Source organism: Pelobates fuscus, chromosome 5 (assembly GCF_036172605.1).
Source record: "Pelobates fuscus isolate aPelFus1 chromosome 5, aPelFus1.pri, whole genome shotgun sequence".
In the NCBI taxonomy this organism is placed as follows: domain Eukaryota; kingdom Metazoa; phylum Chordata; class Amphibia; order Anura; family Pelobatidae; genus Pelobates; species Pelobates fuscus.
In genome coordinates, this window is record NC_086321.1 from 277,837,865 (window position 1) to 277,858,656 (window position 20,792).

Genomic DNA, 20,792 nt, shown 5'->3' on the forward strand with positions numbered 1-20,792 from the left:
ATAGGACAACACACAATACTTGCAATGTATGTCAATATATAGCCATAACAATAATTAAAAGTGACTCACCCAGGTGCATGGTGTCCTCGGCGTTTCCGCCGTGTATACTTCCGGGTGTGCGCATTAGGTGTAAGCCCTGCTCCGCCCCTTATCCCACATGTTGAGGGAAACTACTAACCAGTAGATAGGGGGTGCGGCATATCAACCGCGTCTATGGCGACGGCTATGCTTCCGGGTGTGCGCGAGCACTCATTCCGGCGTCCCACTATCAAGGGTACACGTGACTGGTGCCGCACGAATCACGGCCAATGGGGCGTTGCTAGGCAACGTAATACGAGCAAACCACTATATACATATACAGGAAACTCCATGTGTGAGTTATTATAGTGAATATGTGTAGATGAAGTACTGATATATATACACTATACATAAGGTGTATAGGATAACCTTATCAAATGAAGGTTTTTATCTTATAAGAACATGTGACATATGTAAAGTGCCACTAAGAGCACATATGAACGTCGTGAAAGGAGAAAGTGCTGTGGGAGGTACTACACTAGATAGTATTAAAGTGATACCGTGTCTATAAATAAAGTGCAAAAAGTGATGCAAAAGAACATATAATAAACTGTTATGCAGTACACAAGTGAAAAAAATTACAACACTTAGTATCATGGCCATAAGAATAGCATATTAGTGATGCCATTTAAAAGAAAATATATGTCTATAAGCCCCTGTATGGGGTAATAGCCTATATGTCAAAGTAAAGATAAAATACAATAGTATAAAATCATACTGGTACTAGTAGGGGGGACTAGATAAATGAATAATACGGGATGTTTTCATTCAAACCCCTAGGTGCTACCGTGTCTAACTGGTATATCCAGAATGCTTCTTTCTGGAGCAGCATTTTACCTCTATTTCCACCCCTCTTAGAAGGGGGAATGTGGTCTATGCCCACGAACTTGAGGGAGGATAGGGGGTGTCCTTTATCCAAAAAATGTTTGGCCACAGGTTTATCGGATAGTCCATCCCTGTAGGCCAACCTAATACTGGAACGGTGGCCCCTTATGCGTTCACATAATTGTGTCTCAGTTTTTCCCACGTAGTATAGACCACATGGGCACATCAGTTTGTATACAACATGAGTCGTTTTACAGGTAATGGTGTGCTTAATATCGTAAACTCTATTGGTGTGTGGATGGTTAAATGTTCTTATAAGATAAAAACCTTCATTTGATAAGGTTATCCTATACACCTTATGTATAGTGTATATATATCAGTACTTCATCTACACATATTCACTATAATAACTCACACATGGAGTTTCCTGTATATGTATATAGTGGTTTGCTCGTATTACGTTGCCTAGCAACGCCCCATTGGCCGTGATTAGTGCGGCACCAGTCACGTGTACCCTTGATAGTGGGACGCCGGAATGAGTGCTCGCGCACACCCGGAAGCATAGCCGTCGCCATAGACGCGGTTGATATGCCGCACCCCCTATCTACTGGTTAGTAGTTTCCCTCAACATGTGGGATAAGGGGCGGAGCAGGGCTTACACCTAATGCGCACACCCGGAAGTATACACAGCGGAAACGCCGAGGACACCATGCACCTGGGTGAGTCACTTTTAATTATTGTTATGGCTATATATTGACATACATTGCAAGTATTGTGTGTTGTCCTATCATTTTTGTCTGACCCTGAGGAAGGTCCCGAGCGGGGACCGAAACGTTGGTCACAGATTTTAATATGATTTAATAAAACTTTTGGATTTTAACAAGACCGGTGAGCAGCTATTATTTGGCATTCTATATATATATATATATATATATATATTAATATCAAATCACATGTAGACTGATACTGATTAAATATATGTATAATTATTGTTATATATAATATAAGAAAATATATATGTAAATACGTAAAAAAATTAAATTAAAAAAATAATTAATAATAAATAACTAAAAAATATATAGATGTGTGTTATTTCGTTCTAACTGTATTGTGATATTAGTATACATATATTTATATCAAAATACATGTAGAAAGAAATAATATATATATATCTATATGCATAAATATATACGTATATATCACTATATATATACCTATATATAAATAAAAATATTTTAACTAAATTATATACATATATATATATATATATATATATATATATATACATATATATATACACATACGTATAAATATATACATATATTAATTCTACACATATATTTATGTAATATTTTTACATCATTAGGTATCTTAATTAATTACAATTAGCGGGACCTGCCTGACAACCCATGCCGAAAGTATAGGGAATTTTATTTGCTAGCACTATATTTAACCCTATAACTTTCCAAGACACCATAAAACCTGTACATGGGGGGTACTGTTTTACTCAGGAGACTTCGCTGAACACAAATATTAGTGTTTTAAAACAGTAAAATGTATTACAACGATGATATCGCCAGTAAAAGTGAAGTGTTTTACATTTTTCATGCACAAACAGCACTTACACGGACGATATTATTGCTGTGATACTTTTTACTGTTTTGAAACACAAATATTTGTGTTCAGCAAAGTCACCCGAGTACAACAGTACCCCTCATGTACAGGTTTTATGGTGTTTTCAAAAGTTACAGCGTCAAATATAAGGCTTGTGTTTCATTTTTTTCACATTAAAATTCGCCAGATTGCTTGCGTTGCCTTTGTGACCCTATGGTAGCCCAAGAATGTAAATTACCCCTATGATGGCATACCATTTGCAATAGTAGACAACCCAAGGTATTGCAAATGGGGTATGTCCAGTCTTTTTTAGTAGCCACTTAGTCACAAACACTGGCCAAAATTGGCGTTTTTTGCATTTTTTACACACAAACAAATACTAACGCTAACTTTGGCCAGTGTTTGTGACCAAATGGCTACTAAAAAAGACTGGACATACCCCATTTGCAATACCTTGGGTTGTCTACTATTGCAAATGGTATGTCATTATGGGTGTAAATTTATTTCCTGGGCTACTATACAGTCTCAAAGGCAACGTAACCAATCTGATGAATTTCAATTTAAAAAATAACACGCTATATTTGACCCTGTAACTTCCCAAAACACCATAAAACCTGTACATAGGAGGTACTGTTTTACACGTGAGACTTTGCTGAATACAAATATGTGTATTTTATTGCAGTAAAAGCAAGCAGTATTATGACATTGACAGTAAAAATGTCATGTAAAACTAAAAAAATAACTACATTTCTTATTTTCTCCCATTTTGTTCATATTAAATTATGTTTCATAGCTAAATATTTGATATTAAATGAAAGCCCTGTTTCCCCTGAATAAAATTATATATAATAGGGGGGGGGGGGATGCATTTAATATGAAAGAGGTGAATTACGGTTGGACAGACATATAGCGCAAATGCCAGGTTTTGTTTACGTTTTGTTCTGTTCACAACGTGTACATTTGGCTCAGTCCTTAAGGGGTTAAATTAGCCAAGACTTCTTTGACACATAACAAATGACAAAAAAAATCCACAATTTACTTTTCTTCACAGTACGTATTCAATTACTCTCAGATGTTTTTTTTTTTTTACAAATGTGGAAAAGTCCATGCTGTATTCTGAAACACGTATCAATGATTTGTGTGTCTGGTTAAAATTGTAATAAAGTTATACAATTGTAATAAAAACAATTGTAACAAAATTGTAATAAAGTTATACAGATCACTGTATAATTTTCAAGACCCATAAGTTTAAAAGCCATGAATGCTTGCTAACCACTTCCTGTTCTGCTTTTATCTTGGTATTCAATTACTATCACCTCATTGTGCAACCACCTGATATTCCCATATCATGCTCAGTAAGTGCACTTGAACAAGACCTTCTTCACCTATCAAATATGCCCTTTATAGAGTTGTAGATATGTTGCCGCCATATTAATAATAATAATAATAATAATAATAATAATAATAGCATTAACCTCAAATTGTTTTCCCCTCCATGGATTTATCCCTTCTGCCTCTACTTCCACCAAGCTATTCTCAATATTGATGCACATTTTATTGTTACTAAAGGTAACACAATTCCTCAATGTAGCAGACTTGTTTCTCTCTCTGTTCGGTTGACCGTACCCCCCTTGTTTGTATAATGAAGATGAGTGTTCCCCTTTTTATACCCCCAAACACTTGGCTTGTTAACTTCAAAGAAGTAATTAGTTCAAGTGCTTTCCCTAGGTGGCTGCCATTCGTATAACCGAACACATGTGCTCTAGTGAATGGTGGCCATTTTGTCTCCCGAATGCAGGCAGTGGTACATTGTTGTCGAGTGTATGGAACTCCTTTCGGATACGCGGTCCCCACCTCCGGGGAAAAACTGCACCACTGCCTGTTCCACTCACAGATGAGCTATGAGAGCGCTGTTCGGGAGAAAGATACTACCGACTGGGTGGAGCATTTGCTCCTTAAGAGCCAGGTGGAGCATTTGTTGGTGTTCACACAGGAACTCCCGAATGTTGACCTGCAACTGTCTCTTTTTCTCTGGAATTGGTTTGGGCTACCATAGAACTTTACCCGAATGGCGATTCTGTTCAACTGAATGGATCAGAGTTCTATTTGGACAACTTGGATGCTCAGATCCAGGCTATTCGGGGATATAAGACTTCTGGGGTTCCTGTGCAGTTTAAATGTATTTTTGTGGTGGTTTTTTTTTTCAAAATATATTTTATGTATGGTTCCCTGTATCTCCAGACACAGGCATACCTGGGAGTGGTTTGTGTTATGTTGTATGGAGACCCCATGCAGCGGGTCTGTGCATAAAAGTGTGGCAGAATAAAATCAGCTGTATTCCCAGAACTGTGTGTCACCCCATTACTGGGGAGGTATAGAGCTATTCACAGTGCCTTGTTCCAGAGTTCCAGTTACCATGGATCCAACGGAGAAAAGTCCTTGTCAGGACTAAAACTTTGCTAGACTCATTACAATATAAAGTTAAACTCTATAGAAAATAAGGAAAATAAAATTTTTATGCATTCTCCTTGGGGGAAAAAAAAAAGGTTGAGAATATTGAGTTGATGAAATAAAAGTGATCTAAGCTAAGTTTACTTACTTACCCAGGACATACTTGAAACCGAGAGAAATCTCAATGTATCTTTCCTGGTAAAATATTTTATAAATGATACTTACATTTTAGTTGAAAATAGTTTTATTGAGCGATTGAAAACATTACGTAACCATTGTGAAACATTGCATCAAAATGAAGTAAGAATAGTAGAGGAGAAAACCTGTGAATATACATCCAAGAGAAAAGACTAAATAGAACCCTGTGCAGAACATTGCAAAAACCAACAATAACAAAGACAACAGTATGAGAAAAGACAAAGGCAAAAGTCAAGAAAGGACCATGTTACTCAAGAACACAGAATGAAGCGTGTGAGCTAAAAGTGTGAGCTAAAAGAGGAAAAAAGCAAAACAATGTGGAGGAATTCTTCAATAATATTGGTAAAATACGAGGTTAAATGAATATATCCACATATACTCTGGTTCATTTTCACATACACATTAATGTAATTATTATTAACATTATTACAATTTAAATAAGTATTGGAAATCTTGGAAATAATTCTTTAGAGCTCAAAATCCAAGGGTTAACAATATGAGTAAGAAGGAAACTAGTGTAACAAAAAAATACATTTCATTATGTACCTGCGGTGTACTGTGATTTTCCTGACAGCTGATGGCAGCTTTGTATAATACATTAACCCTTTAATGACAGAGTCCCATGACTGTCATGATATGATGGCATTTGCCCAACCCCTTGCCATAAATGGGGTATTAATTGTAAATAGATTCTGGATACTTAACATTATCCCTATAAAACCACATCTTCAACTTTAGATAAAGCAGATGTGTATATTCAATGTCGATAAGCAGATTCCAGCTTAGTAACATGTAGAGCAGAAAAAAAGGTGATTAGCTGTAAATAATTTAGTCCTGTAAGCAAATAATTTACATAATCTTGACACTGCTACATTAAAACAATATGAAATAATAAAATATGCTATCTGAGGATAGTTTGTTCACAGTGCATGACATGTGCCAAAATCAGCCAACATCATAAATGTAATTATGTATCAAGTGCTTTATGAAGAAGCACTTCTGTATGGCATTTCATACGTAGTACTAGAAATGATTCCAACACTGTTTATCACATCTGGGAAAGCAGCTGGCGAATAAAACAAATAATTTGAGAACTGCACGCACTCAAAATGTTTTATGGGTATTTTGGTAAAAATAGCAAATCCTTGGAGATAGAAGAAGGAGAATTGCAGTTTGGACCTGAAAAATCTCAATCCATGTGATAACATATACCACCAGCATGAACTTATTACTGATAGAGCTTCGTCTCTTGGACAAAACTATGGGGGGGGGGGGGTTACATATTATGATCCTATAAAACTCTGTGACTTTGATTAATGGTGAACTCTGCCATTACAGATTTTTGCCTGGAGCTATGATTATGCTTGATCCTATGCAACCATAACAACAGATTTGAGTATAGATGTAGGTATAGTAATGGTATAATTAACTCTCTATATTAATTTTATTATTTTGTTTCTTCTCTTTATTGCCCGCTCTGGGCTTACTGATAAAGGTTTTGTTTCTCCGCTTTATAGCCAGTTCTTGGGTGTGGGCTGAGGGACACATTGAGTCCCTCTGATTTATCAATATTAGACCCCTCACATACCAGCCATGATCTCCCGGTTTATTAATTAGAGACACCAAATACAGAACATCATTGGAGACCTGGGAATGTGGGACACTAAGCCCCTTCCCGTTCATTTTAATTATCATACTCTGGCCAAGGGTGTGGGCACGGGGAACACTGTGTTCCGCCATATTATTAGTTAATTACGTCCCATCGTGGGGGCACGGGTGGAACTTTATTATTTTATTTAGAGCCTCATCATAGGGGTAACAATATATCGCCATTATTTAAATTAAAGTCGATACAGATACCTGCGGGTGGGACCAGAGATGGGTGCATGTTACTAGCTATTGGACAAGATTTTGTAAATCCTTGACAAATTTTTCCCAAAATTGTGTGTGAACAAATGTGTTTTGATTGCAGTTATAAAACAGCTACTAATACTGAACATTGGCAACTTAACCCCTTAAGGACCAAACTTCTGGAATAAAATGGAATCATGACGTGTCACACACGTCATGTGTCCTTAAGGGGTTAAAGGAACACTTTAATATTAGCAATACAGACATGATCCTCGCTGGTTTCTCCATCGCTGTTGCACTTTCCAGTCTGAGAGCATCAGTGACAATGATCTCAGAAGATTTAAATGTTTCCACATAGGGGGCTGTTGGGCATGCTCAGCAATTGCTGTGCTGCACCACTCTGCATCTCCTAACAGGGATGCATTAGCTCAATGCATTTCTATAGGGAACAGAAATTTAAGGATTGCACACTCTTCGTGTCTTTTGAATCCTCAGTTGGTGCTACACAGACAAAGGTGGAAAAAACGTTAATTCCCATATAAATAGTGAAAGTGGTCTGGGCACACAAGGCTACAATCAGTGCAGATTTTATTGAAAACTAAAGTCTCTGCTGAGTGGAATTGTTGCTTTTTGTGTTTAATAAGGTTTTCACTGGATATAGCCTTGTGTGTCTGGACAACTTCACTATTTGTATCTCTATGGGGAGCATTTATTGTGTTCATACAGATTGTAAAAAAAAATGCTGAACCTCAGTGGTTGCTGAGTGATAGCCATCTGAGATGTCTCCTTACGGACAAATGTAAGCACTGCCTTTTCTCAGGAAAGACAGTGTTTACATACCTGAGACTGCAGGGGCAGTCTATTTCCACCAGATCTAGTAAATTAAACCGTTCTGGTGCTTCTATTGTCCCTTTAAACCTTATGTGATGGACCGTCCGTTAATCGCTGCTCCTAGCACTTACCAAGGACCATCAGCACCGCACCGGACACCATAGCCACCGCAGACTCCACGAACCGCCATAGCTTGGTTGGGGTCTCGCCGTCTCCTTCCCATTCTGGTCCAACCTCTGGATCCAGGACCGTGTGGGAAGGACCTCTCCTCCAGGAGGGTATAGCTGAGGGAAGGACCTCTCCTCCAGGAAAGTATAGTTGTATAGCCGAAGAGAGCTGGCAGTGATATAGCAGGTATAGCTGTTCCCTACAACACGAGACGAGGCTGCGAGTTGAGGGTAAGAAGGTCTGGTTTATTGAGCACAAAGGCATTTCTTTTATACACATTTTCAGGCCAGCAGCATACCCCCTGAACCTGATGGAACACAGGGACAAAAAGGACACAAACCAATAGGAACAATAATTAACAAAGTAACACTCCCACATACAGTCAGCAAGCCTTTGATATAATTAAGCTAGCTAATGGAATAACTTAATTATCCACAGGCAGAAAATATCAATTTTTACCCAAAGTTCAGAAACACCCCAAAACTCAAACATATCCCCACAAATTATACATCCCTGGATAGCTCTGATCTGGGTGAACAACATATCCAAGAATCACCTAGATCAGAGCAGGGGTTCAAAACTTTTGTGAAAGTCACATTTGACCGACCACACGCACATTTTCATGCCCAAAACAATTTCAGAGAATCAGGTTGTGTAATTTCCATTACTAAGTTCCGTTTGATTGCATGAATGGGGGCCGTTCATTCAAATAGTCAAAGTGGCATTCGAATTGTCGAACGCCGTTCAACTCCCGTCGAAGCATCGAAGTTTTGGAGAAGGTAAGGTTCAGCGATGTTTGTGCCGTCGCGTGTCCGATTTAAGTTCCATGAACTCGACGACCAAACACCACTTGACGCGTTCGACGGAATTAAAATGGCCTCTGCCATGTGTTCGTATTTCGAATGGCGGCCACTTCGACTACTTCGGCTGTATCTGAAGTGCCACTTCAAAAATGAAAATCCTTTCCAATAGAATTTAAAGGCCCAAAAACAGTGTCTTAAAATCCAATAAGCCCAAATAGAGTTTTTAAACGGCAATACATCCCTAGGACCATAGTCACAGTGGCGAAGTGCAATTTGTCACAACATACATAAATTGGAAGATTACTGTGCATCCTGTATTAGGTGCATTATACTGTTATATATCAGGTATACAAATGTTCCTTACTTTCTCCAATTCTTTTTTAAAGCATAGGAATATTCCATCAGCTGCATATCTAAATCACATTCTGCATCATCTTGCCTATGCTGTTATGACTAATACACCTGCTCTTTTTCCCACTTGCTGAACACTCTACACAGAGTTCATGCATTTTTAAAATAATTTGACATCTGATTTGCATTTCTACTTTTACTTTTTATCAGTTGACTAAAAATGTTAACGGTAACAGCATAAAAAGTGAAAAAAAGATATCCTGCCCTGAATAAATAATTGTTATAACGATTATTTTATTCAAAAAGGGTCAACAAAATAAACACTGTTCTGTATGTTTTGAATATTTATGCATTATGCAAATATCTAGACATAGGGTAATCCACCAGTGAAACAACAGGAACAAGATCAATAAGCCCAACATCTAATGAGACCAAAACATTGAGGTTTACCATGCATGCTGGACTGATTGATTGAACAGATTGGATAGGACTGATTATGATTTAAATCAATAAATGTCATCAGAAAACATGGATGCAGTGTACAATGTGCTGATCCAGCTTTTTGCAGAATGTGCACATGGGAATGAAATTTGCAGCAGCATCAGAAGTTGGCATCTGACAGACCCCAGTGACTCATAAATTGCATATATTCAAAATCTTAGAATGGAGAGAGTGTTAACTTAATTATTCCCACAGGCTTTTTTTTTTTTTTTTGTGGATACTGAGTGACCACCTGCTTTAATACTTAAACCTTTGCACTGCCAAGGGGTTTTTAACTATTTACCTATAGCAGATTGCTATTTAGTTCTTTTAACTAGATTTTCCCAATGCAGACCAAATGTGGTTATTAGTAAATAAACCAGCAATAGTAAGAAGGCGTCTAGAGACTCTAAGTCTTACAAAAATAATTTTAACATAACAGTAGAAAAAAAAATCAGATATATGAAGAATGTTTTGTACCAGAAACTCTATCTGAAATGTACTTTTGACTTCAAGCTATTGGTAAAAAAAATAAATTGAATTGAATTGGTAATATTATCACTTGTGGTGTTTATCTATGTCATTAATACAGACTATACTTAAATTATGTCATTGCTGTCTTAAAGTAGTGCATTTTAAATACACTGGTGGCCAAAATTGTGGAAATATTATGGAAAATGTGTATTTCTGTGATTTGATGGCTCATAACTAGAGATGTCCCGAACAGTTCGCTGGCGAATAGTTCCTGGCGAACATAGCTTGTTCGCCACGGATGGCGAACATATGCGATGTTCAGTCCACCCCCTATTCGTCATCATTGAGTAAACTTTGACCCTGTACCTCACAGTCAGCAGACACATTCCAGCCAATCAGCAGCAGACCCTCCCTCCTAGAACCTCTCACCTCCTGGACAGCATCCATTTTAGATTAATTCTGAAGCTGCATTCTTAGTGAGAGGAGGGACAGTGTGCTGCTGCTGATTTAATAGGGAAATCGATAGCTAGGCTAGTGTATTCAGTGTCCACTACAGTCCTGAAGGACTCATCTGATCTCTGCTGTAAGGACAGCACCCAAAAAAGCAATTTTTAGGGCTAGAACATCAGTCTGCTTTTTTTTCCCTGTGTAATCTAATTGCAGTTGCCTGCCTGCCAGCGTGTGTGTCAGGCTCACAGCGTATACTGTGCCCACTTGCCCAGTGCCACTGTAATATAATAGCAGTCAGTTTCCTTCACACATGTGCGTTTCAGGGCCTGCCAGGGCACAGTGTCACACCAGTGCAACTCATATCTGGTGTAACAGTATTGTACATTAAACAAAATTAGAAATTTGACTGTGAAATAATAGCAGTCAGTTTCCTTCACACGTGTGCGTTTCAGGGCCTGCCAGGGCACAGTGTCACACCAGTGCAACTCATATCTGGTGTAACAGTAGTGTACATTTAAAAAAAAAAACACTTTTGTGACTGTGAAATAATAGCAGTCAGTTTCCTTCACGCGTGTGCATTTCAGGGCCTGCCAGGGCACAGTGTCACACCAGTGCAAGTCATATCTGGTGTAACAGTATTGTACATTTAAAAAAAAACCTAGAAATTTGACTGTGAAATAATAGCAGTCAGTTTCCTTCACACGTTTGCGTTTCAGGGCCTGCCAGGGCACAGTGTCACACCAGTGCAACTCATATCTCGTGTAACAGTAGTGTACATTAAAGAAAAACCTAGAAATGTGACTGTGAAATAATAGCAGTCAGTTTCCTTCACATGTGTGCATTTCAGGGCCTGCCAGGACACAGTGTCACACCAGTGCAACTCATATCTGGTGTAACAGTAGTGTACATTTAAAAAAACATTTTTTTGACTGTGAAATAATAGCAGTCAGTTTCCTTCACGTGTGTACGTTTCAGGGCCTGCCAGGGCACAGTGTCACACCGGTGCAACTCATATCTGGTGTAACAGTAGTGTACATTTAAAAAAAATTTTTTTTGACTGTAATAGATTGAATAGCAGTTAGTTGTCTGCAAGCGTTTGTCAGGCCTACAGCGTCTACTCTGCCAACTTCTGCCAGTGCACAGTTCCACTCATATCTGTTGTCACAGTAGCTTGCACGCATAGTACCACTAATCGAAAAAAAAAATGACAGGCAGAGGCAGGCCACCCCGCAGGGGCCGTCGTGGTCGTGGTGCTGTGATTGCCTTTGGCCCTAGAATAATGCCCAGTGTTCAGAGGCCACGTACCCTGAACTCGAAAAGTTCTGAGGACATAGTTGACTGGCTAACACAGGACACCCAATCTTCTACAGCTTCCTCTCGGAACCTTGACACACCATCCTCCTCCAGCTTAGCTTCGGGCACCTCTCAAGTTACCACTCGCCCGCCTGCCGCCACCACCAACACTAGCACCACAGCCGCTTCACTTGATATGTCAGAGGAGTTATTTACACATGAGTTGGAGGAAATGAGTGATGCGCAACCATTATTGCCAGAGGAGGTAGATAACAGGGATATGTCTCAGTCAGGCAGCATTACACGCATGGACATACGGTGTGATGATGATGATGTTGTACCCGCTGCTGCTTCCTTTGCTGAGTTGTCAGATACAAGTAAAGCGGATGATGATGACGATGCGTCCATGGATGTCACGTGGGTGCCCGCTAGAAGAGAAGAAGAACAGGTGGAAAGTTCAGATGGGGAGACAGAGAGGAGGAGGAGACGAGTTGGAAGCAGGGGGAGGTCGTCGCAAGGAGCTAGTGGCACAGTCAGACAGCATGCATCGGCACCCGGGGTCAGCCAGACAGCACGCCAATCAACGCATGCTGTTGCCACCACCAGAATGCCGTCATTGCAGAGCTCAGCAGTGTGGCATTTTTTTGGGGGGGTCTGCCTCTGACAACAGCGATGCCATTTGCAACCTGTGCCAAAATAAACTGAGTCGTGGGAAGTCCAACACCCACCAAGGTACAACTGCTTTGCGAAGGCACATGATCGCACATCACAAACGCCTATGAGATCAACACATGAGTAAAAGCAGCACACAAACTCAAAGCCGCCATCCTCCTCCTGGTCCAGCATCTTCAACCACTGCTGTCCTCCTTGCCCCCTCTAAACCATCTGCCACTCCGTCTCTCGCCTTGAGCAGTTCCTGCTCATCTGCCCACAGTCAGGTGTCTGTAAGGACATTTTTGAGCGTAAGAAGCCAATGTCACAAAGTCACCCCCTTCCCCAGCGTCTGACAGCTGACTTGTCTGAACTCTTAGCTCGCCAGCTTTTACCATACAAGCTGGTGGAGTGTGAGGCATTCCAAATATTTGTAGCTATTGGGACACCGCAGTGGAAGGTACCCGGACAAAATTTCTTTGCACAAAAGGCAATCCCCAACCTGCACTCGATTGTGCAAAAGGAAGTAATGGCATGTCTGGCACACAGTGTTGGGGCAAGGGTCCATCTGACCACTGATACCTGGTCTGCAAAGCATGGTCAGGGCAGGTATATCACCTACACTGTGCATTGGGTAAACCTGCTGATGGCTGCGAAGCATGGAATGCGTGGCTCTGCAGAGGAGTTGGTGACACCACCACGACTTGCAGGCAGACCTGCTGCCACCTCCTCTACTCCTCCTACTCCATCCTCTTTCATAACCTCCTCGGCTGAGTCCTCTTCTGCTGCTGTGTCTTGCTCCACATCAATGGCACTCCCCCCAGCTCCCCAGGTACTATTCCACATCCTGGATACGGCAGTGTCACGCCATCTTGGGGTTGACTTGCCTGAAAGCAGAGAGTCACACCGGACCAGCACTCCTGTCCGCCCTGTTCGCACAGGTGGATCAGTGGCTGACTACGCACCAACTGGAGATCGGCAAAGTGGTTTGTGACAACAGAAGAAATTTGTTGGCGGCGTTGAATTTGGGCAAGTTGACACATGTGCCGTGCATGGCACATGTGTGTAATCTGATCATACAACGCTTTGTGCATAAGTACCCAGGCTTACAGGACATCCTGAAGCAGGCCAGGAAGGTGTGTGGCCATTTCAGGCGTTCCTACACAGCCATGGCGCACTTTGCAGATATCCAGCGGCGAAACAACATGCCAGTGAGGCGCTTGATTTGCGACAGCCCGACACGTTGGAATTCAAAACTCCTAATGTTTGACAGCCTGCTCCAACAAGAAAAAGCCGTTAACGAGTATTTGTATGACCGGGTTGCTAGGACAGCCTCTGCGGAGCTGGGAATTTTTTTGCCACGTTACTGGACGCTCATGCGCAATGCCTGTAGGCTCATGCGTCCTTTTGAGGAGGTGACAAACCTAGTCAGTCGCACCGAAGGCATCATCAGCAACATCATACCATTTGTTTTCTTCCTGGAGCGTGCCCTGTGAAGAGTGCTGGATCAGGCCGTAGATGAGTGTGAAGAGGAAGAGGAAGAGTTGTGGTCACCATCACCACCAGAAACAGCCTTATCAGCATCTCTTGCTGGACCTGCGGCAATGCTGGAAGAGGATTGTGAGGAAGAGGAGTCAGAGGAGGAATGTGGCTTTGAGGAGGAGGAGGAAGACCAACCACAACAGGCCTCCCAGGGTGCTCGTTGTCACCTATCTGGTACCCATGGTGTTGTACGTGGCTGGGGGGAAGAACATACCTTCAGTGAGATCACTGAGGACGAGGAATGGGACATGAGTAGCTCAGCATCCAACCTTGTGCAAATGGGGTCTTTCATGCTGTCGTGCCTGTTTAGGGACCCTCAAATAAAAAGGCTGAAGGAGAATGACCTGTACTGGGTGTACACGCAACTAGACCCCCGGTATAAGCAGAAAGTGCCTGAAATGTTACCGAATTACGGCAAGTCGGAAAGGATGCAGCAGTTCCAAAATAAATTAAAAAATATGCTTTACACAGCGTATAAGGGTGATGTCACAGCACAAAGGGAATCTAACAGGGGAAGAGGTGAAAGTAATCCTCCTCCTCCCACGACCACGCCGGCAAGGACAGGACGGTTTACAGACGTGTTGTTGATGGAGGACATGCGGACCTTTTTAAGTCCTACTCATCGCCACAGCCCTTCGGGGTCCACCCTCAGAGAACGACTCGACCGACAGGTAGCAGACTACCTCGCCTTAACTGCAGATATCGACACTCTGAATAGCGATGAACGCCTTGACTACTGTGTGTGCAGGCTTGACCTGTGGCCTGAGCTATCCCAATTTGCGATAGAACTTCTGGCCTGCCCCGCTTCAAGTGTCCTGTCAGAAAGGACCTTCAGTGCAGCAGGAGGTATTGTCACTGAGAAGAGAAGTCGCCTAGGTCAAAAAAGTCTAGATTACCTCACCTTTATTAAGATGAATGAGGGATGGATCCTGAAGGGACTGACAGTGGGCGATACATTCGACTATCAAATTTGAAGTAGGAGGACCAACCAAGCATCTTTTTCCATCTCCCGGTTGCTAAAATCGATGCCATATACACGTCCCCTGATAGGGGACGTAACAGGGATTAAACTGATAGGAATAGTACTACTTAACACACCTTATAATAACGCAGAGAGAGGCAACGAAGAGAGAGGAGTCCGAAGAAGAGGAGTCAGAGAAGGAAGGTGGCTTTGAGGAAGCGGAAGACCAATCACAGCAGGCGTCCCAGGGGGCTTGTTGTCACCTTTTGGGGACCCTTGTTTTACGTGGCTGGGTGGAGGAAGAGACCTTCAATGACATCAGTGAGGACAAGGAACGGGACATGGCTAGCTTGGTATCCAACCTTGTGCAAATGGGGAGTTTGCTGTTGTGCAAATGGACTGTTTGCGGTTGTTTGCGGTGCGTTAAACGTGGAGTTTGGTCTGTCACTGTGAAGCGGGCGTAACCCTTACACTACCTGATCGATACAACATCATACCTGATGTTTTAAAGCACGTTATTCCAAACAATTTAGGAATGTTAGGTGATTTATGCCCTTTATGGATTAAAACCAGACTCTGCATCAACTATGTAATTTTCCATGGGAGCTTTGCCATGGATTCCCCTCCGGCATCCCACAGTCCAGGTGTTAGTCCCCTTGAAACAACTTTTCCATCACTATCGTGGCCAGAAAGAGTCCCTGTGGGTTTTAAAATTCGCCTGCCTATTGAAGTCTATGGCGGTTCGCCCGGTTCGCCCGTTCACGAACATTTGCGGAAGTTCGCCGTTCGCGAACGGAACATTTTATGTTCACGACATCTCTACTCATAACATCATAATGCCAGAAAACATTATATATCATTAGAAACACAATTGATTTTAATACAAAATAGAATATAACAAGCCGTCTTGAATAATAATTTTCATTCTATCAAAAGTAATAGCCATATAATCAGAAAAAAACACAACTGCCTTATGTTACATAAAGTGGATTTCCACACTCAAAACTGGCCACTGTTTGAAAAAGGCATAAAAATTAGACTGATCGGATTTCATAATGGAACAGCATGGACCCAATAAGGTGTTTGTACGAGTCAGCTCTTATTAGTATGTATCACAGTTATAATATGACCGCTATTCAGATGTGTAAGTGTCATATGTCACTGTGGCAAGTGCCTTTTTTGTGATTAAATCATAAGAAATGTAGGTGGAAATCTAATCAAAGGGGATATTGCTAACCAGTACAACAGGTATCTGCAGACAGTCAATTTAAAACCTAACTGGTGAAGTCAAGAAAAGGCGCTCAAGAGTATGTAATGATAGAAGATTTTTTAAATATAGTGACAGAAAAACATTATCTGTGTCAATTAATATTTAATTGTGCTTTGAATATAAGTGCTAGGACTGTTAGATGCAGACTAAAATACTTTAGTTTAAATAGGAGAATTGCAAGGAAAAAGCCATTTCTATCTCTCAAAAAAAGAAGGAAGAGATCAGAATAGGACAAAAAAAAAAGAAATGTTAGTTGGTCTGAGGAGCAATGGGACAAAGTAATCTGGGGTGATGAAGCCAGACTATAAATATTTAGTAGTGATGGGATAATGTATGTAAGAGGAATTTGACAAGGTTTGCTGCCTGAACATGTTACAGCTACTATGAAACATTCAGTTAGTGTTTTGATTTCGAGGGTTGGGTGACATGAAAAGGTGTGGTCAGATATTGTGTGCTATACGGTATAGTAAATGACAATAAATTCATTGGTGATATGCTTGAGTAAAAACGGAAAACTTTGGCATACACTTTTTTTTTCAACAGGAGTTTATTTTTCAACAGGATTTAGCCAATTGCCATATTGCTGCTGTGTGCAAAAAGTGGTTTCAGAAAAATCATATTACACTGTTAGAATGTAAAAGTCCTGAACTGAATACAACAAAAAAAAATCTGTGGAACGGATTTAAGAAACTTGCTAGTCAGAAGCAACCATGGAATAAAAGACAACTGATAGAAGTGATCATACAATCTTGCTTTCAAATTATAACACGTAATGAATTAAAACATTCCATGGGATGCAGTTGTAAGGCTGTTATTAGGGCAAATGCTTTTTAACTCAATACTAAGAGTTGGTGAAGAGTTATAAAATATGCCTTACCATGGATTCTTCGCTTTATCATGGTTTTCTTTGTATAACTTTGTCACAGTATGTTAGGATCCTCAGCAAGATACAAGGCAACAATCTTAACAAAAGCAAAGTGAGATGAGATAATTAAGCATTTACTAAACCTTAGTAGCTTGGCTTAATGCGAAGCAGGAAGTTGTGATACACAGAAAATACTGAAATAATGAAAGTCAATAGCACGCCGGGTCTATAAACAGAATATCAGGAGCAAGAACCATATAACACACTTAAGGATTCTGAGACCAAGAAATAGTGCCGATAGAAGTTTCCTTACAAACTTATTTTAAGACACAATTAGTTAGTAATGTGTGTTGAATTGCATTCTGCATTCAATTAGCTTTCTAATTATATATAATTTATGGGTATTTTTCTTTAAAAAAAAACAAAACAATTAAACCTCAGAAATTAATTTTATTTCCAAGCGTTTTTCCCAATTATAGCCACTACTGAAAAACAAACAAACAAATAAACAACTGAAATAAAAGGCTTTTGCTACCATATTATGTTTGAACAACTGTCTTCTTCTACTGAACTGTTAATGCATTTCTCTGAATTTTCAAAAAACAATTATTTATTTTGAACAGTAATGCTAAATAGGTTTTAATTACTATTTTAGTGTATCATGTAAAGTATATCTGTCTTATATTTTTTTATGTCTGTGTTGAAATTATTTTCCGCAACCAACAGAAGATTGAAATACACGTTTGTTGTTATGGTGGGAGTGTCAGGGTCTTAATAACGTAAAAACTCAATGCTTGGTCTTGTTAATTCTATTTTCAATGAGATAAAAGAAAGTAGCCCTCAACTTTTCCTCTTTAACATTGGTTTTCCTTCGCAAGATAAATATCAAAAATATCTTTTGACCCATTTATTTTTTGCCATTAAAATATGTATAGCTAGTATATTGACCAACTGTACATATCCTCGGCAATATCTACCGTAAGCTATTTGTATACAATGTCACAAGCTTTTCCTAAAATAAAGTAAAAAAAAAAAAAAAAAAAATATGTATAGCTAGTGCTTGGAAATCTGCTATCCCATTAATACGGCATAATATTATGGAGCAAATAGATTATCAGCACAGGATGGAATCAAACCCCTTCTCTGGCACTAGGGATTTGGTCAAACTATGGTTACCCTGGACAAATAGACAGTATATAAGACAACAAAGACTGTGATCCCTTTTGAAGCCATAATTCTTCTTCTTTTTTTGATTATGTTTATCAATGTGACAGCTATACCATGGAAATCTTTGGAGTGAATTATTTTGATAGCAGTTGGCATTGGACAAATGTAGCGTGATTGAAGGATACACCGTGTGTACGATGGTTTTCACTGAACGTTGTATTCTATGTGGAAACGTTTGGTGTTTAACACTATACAGTGCCTATATTATAATATATTGACAGTATGCCCTTGCTTAAAGCAGTTATATTGATGTGTTTTTTGTGTGGTTTATTTTGTCTTTTCTTTCTTTTTTGTTCTCTTTAAGTTAATGATATAAATTGAAAAAAAAATGTGTTTGTTTTAACATATACCTCTATGTTTAATTGTTTTAATGCGTTGGAGGGTTGCCTTTGGGGTACCTCACACGCGAATGTTATAAACGTTCACATAATAAAATAAAGAAATTAAAAAAAAAAAAGAAATACACGCTTGTTATCTGTCTATCACCAAATTAGAAAAATAGATGAATAAAAATAAACCTAGTTTTTAGAAAGCATGTTAGATTTCCTTGATTATTGATACTAACCAGAACACATTTTGATGCAGCTTCCCATAACCATTTATAAATGGACATATAAGCAGTGTTCCATGAACATAATTACATTTATGGTCCAATCTACTTTTTGCTGATTTAGAAACTTTAAAATAATAAGCTTGCAGGTATCCTTTACTACCAGTTTCATTTCATTAAATAATATTAGAACAGTGTAAATGCCCAGATAAGTTCTCATGAATTAATTCATTCAATAGAAAAATGTTAGGGAAATAAAGCGTTTCAGAGATAGTATGGTATTTGTTAACTTATATTTAGGCCTGGAATATTAGCATGAAAGCTAAAATAATATGTCTATCACATACAGCAGATGCTATTTAAAAGGAAAATGCATGTAAAATCAATGCCCATATATGTCCACTTACACCAAGCAGCTATGCTCCAATACGTTAGTCCTTTAGTGTATGTGTTATTATTAAAGTCCTTTGGTGTATGTGTTATTTGTTAGGGTGCTTTAGAGGCAGACACCCAGGATGTCAACTGTTTACTAAATCTAAATTTTCAAGCAGGATAGAACTTATCAGATACAACATCAAAACAACCTGCCTAATATCTTAAAAGTCTCCCTCGTGCTGTTACAACAGCTCTGATATGTTGAGGCATGGACTCCACAAGACCTCTGAACATGTGCTGTGGTATCTGCCATCATTAGCAGCAGATTCTTTAAGTCCTCACAGAGTGCGAGGTGGGGCCTGCATGGATTGTATTTGTTGTTCCAGGACATCCCACTGATGCTCAATTTGATTTAGATCTAGAGAATTTTGAGGTGAAGGCAACACCTTGAACTCTTTGTCATGTTCCACAAACCATTCCTGAGCAACTCTTGCAGTGTGGCAAGATGCATTATCCTGCTAAAAGAGACAGGGCAATCAGGGAACACCATTGCATTGAAGGGGTACACCTGGACTGCAACTATCTCTAGGTAGATGGTACATGTCAAAGTAACATCCACTTAAATGCCTGGACCAAAGTTTTCCCAGAAGAACACTGCTGAGGGCATAAGACTGCCTCTGCTAGCCTGTCTTTTTCTCATAATGCAGCCTGCTTCCATATTTTCTCCAGGTGAACACCCACCCAGTCTTCCATCCGATCTAAAATAAAACATGTTTCAGCAGATCAGGCAATCTTCTTCCATTGCTCCATAGTCCAAACACTGATGTCCACATTCAAGGCGCTTTCGGGAGTGGACAGGGGTCATCATGGGCACTCTGACTGGTCTAAAGCTATGCAGCACCATACTTAGCAAACTGGGATGTTCTCATGCCAGCATTAAGTTTTTCATAAATTTGAGTTACAGTAACTCATCTCTGTGATTGGACCAGACAGGCTAGCCTTTACATGCATCAATGAGCCTTGGGCACCTATGACACTAATGCTAGTCCACTGGTTGTCCTTCCTTGCACCACTTTTTGTAGGTACTAACCACTGCATAACAGCAACACCCCAGAATACTTTTTTTGGAGATGCTCTGACCCAGTTGTCTAGTCATCATCACTGTTTGGCACTTGTCAAAGTCACTCAGATCTTTTCATTTGCCCATTTTTCCTGCTTCCAACACATAAAATTCAAGAACTAACTCACTTGCTGCCTAACATATTCCAACCTGGTCAGGTGCCATTGTAACATTATAATCTATGCTATTCACTTCACCTGTCAGCGGTTTTAATGTTATGGCTGATCAGTGTACATTTGTGAAGAGATTACAGATTATATGTCTTTTGGCAGAAGTAAAATGGTTAAAAATGTAAAGAACATTTCTGGCACAGAGTGTGCAAGGCAAAATGTCAAACTTTGCACAGTACAAAGCATACTAATAT